Below are 2,137 nucleotides of genomic sequence, written 5' to 3'. Positions count from 1 at the left end.
TGCCTGGCCCTCAAAAACGTGTTTTTATAACTTTAGCTCAATGAGATGTAGCATGTCATCTATATATACAAACACTTCTGTGAATGTTTATAATTCCCCATATAGCACATAGACCTATTTACATAGAATCGTAAGGATTTCAAAGTGAGAGCCTCACCAGGGAATCCACTGGGAATTCTGACATGTCCAGGTGTGGCTGCAGAGCCACAATGTGAGATCACCCAGGATCACCCAGGATCTATTTACATGAAGACCTGAGATGCCGCAAGTATGAGACAATGGTGGGAAATGCTGAGACAGAGAGTGGATTCCCCCAAGAATAAGCTCACCTGCCTTTGGGGAAACAGGGAGATCCGTTACCAGCTCTCTGCTCCTGACCAGTGTGCCTGAGAGGAAGAGGGACTAGACACACAGTACCCTGAGTCTGGAGCCATAGTTTAAGGTGCAAGGAGGTCTAGTTTCCCACGGCACCAATATGCTGCATTGGTGTCACCCAGATGCCCTCAGTATCCCTCTCTCGTGACCAAGAACGAAGCTATGCGGGCCAATTAAGACAGTGTAAGGAGATGCGGGTGGAAGTCATTCCCTCCCTGCTTCAATATGGTGTCTGTCTATTAAAAGTCAGTAAGGGGCCAGGCACGATGGCTCATGCCTGTAATCCCAGCACTTTGGGAGGCTGAGGTAGGCAGATCACCTAGGTCAGGAGTTTGAGACCAGCCTGGCCAACATGGTGAAACCTCATCTTTATTAAAAATACAAAAATTAGCTGGGTGTGGTGGGACATGCCTGTAATCCCACCTACTCGGGAGGCTGAGACAGGAGAATCGCTTGAACCCAGGAGGCGGAGTTTGCAGTGAGCCGAGATTGTGCCACTGCACTCCAGCCTGGGGGACAGAGGGAGACTCTGTCTCAAAAAAAAAAAAAGCCAGTAAGGACCATGAAAACAAGAGATGTATTGCAGGCAGCACCTATCTACCATGACATGGACCAGCTGACCTCTCCAGCTCACATCCCTCATCACCCCTCACTCTGTGTATCTGTCCCATGCCTGTGGCAAGTTTCTCTCCATCCAGAAATGAAGCTGTTTGCACCCTCTAAAAAAACTCCTGTGACTCAACTCAAATGCAGATGTCTGTATTTTCCATGTCACCGCATCCTGGTGTGCCATGAACCCCTCACAAAGATGATGCAGCCTTAACAGGGCAGAGAGAGTGATCTTTTATTTAATTTTAATTTTTGTAGAGAAGGGATCTTGCTATATTGCCCAGGTTGGCCTCTAACTCCTGGCCTCAAGCAATCCTCCTGCCTTGGTCTTTCAAAGTGCTAAAATTGCAGGCATGAACCACCACACCCAGCCAGAGCAACCCTTTAAAATGTGTCACGTCACGTCACGTCACATCTCTGCCCAAAACACTCTACTGCTCCCTGTCCTACTCAGAGGAGAAGCCCAGCCACCTCCTTGTCTTCATCTCTACTTCTACCTTCAGCATCAGATCCAGGTTTTGTGGAGCCCGAAGCTTATAAAATGGAGAGCTTTTTAAGAGGCATCATCCAAAATAATGTATGAACTTGAATATTTATTAGAGCAAGAAAATAAACCAGAACAGATGAAAAATCTCCCTGTATTCATCGGGGTTCTCCAGAGACACAGAACCAATAGGGCAGATATGCAGTGTAGATAAATAAGAGGGATTTATTAGGGGAATTTGCTGACATGATTATAGAGGCTGATAAGTCCCATGACAGGTGTCTGCAAGCTGGAGATCTTGGAATGCTGGTAGCATGGCTCAGTGCAAGTCCTCAGAACCTCAGAACCCAAGGGGCCACTGTAAGTCCTGAAGCCAGAAAGCCTGAGGTCCAAGGGCAGGGGCAAGGGAGTGTATCCCAGCTCCAGGAAAGAGAGCAACCAATTTTCCCTTCCTCTGTTTTTGTTCTGTCCAAGCCTCTAGCCAATTGGATGGCATCTGCCCACATTGAGGGTGGATCTTCTCCACTGAGTCCACTCAGGCTAACGCCAAACTCCTCTGGAAACACCCTCAAAGACACACACCCACATAATGGAGTATTAGTCTGTTTTCACGCCACTGATAAAGACATACCCCAAACTGGGCAATTTACGAAAGAGGTTTAATGACTT

This window comes from Chlorocebus sabaeus, chromosome 8 (genome assembly GCF_047675955.1).
Source record: "Chlorocebus sabaeus isolate Y175 chromosome 8, mChlSab1.0.hap1, whole genome shotgun sequence".
Classification (NCBI taxonomy): Eukaryota; Metazoa; Chordata; class Mammalia; order Primates; family Cercopithecidae; genus Chlorocebus; species Chlorocebus sabaeus.
Note: the sequence above shows the minus strand (reverse complement) of the source record.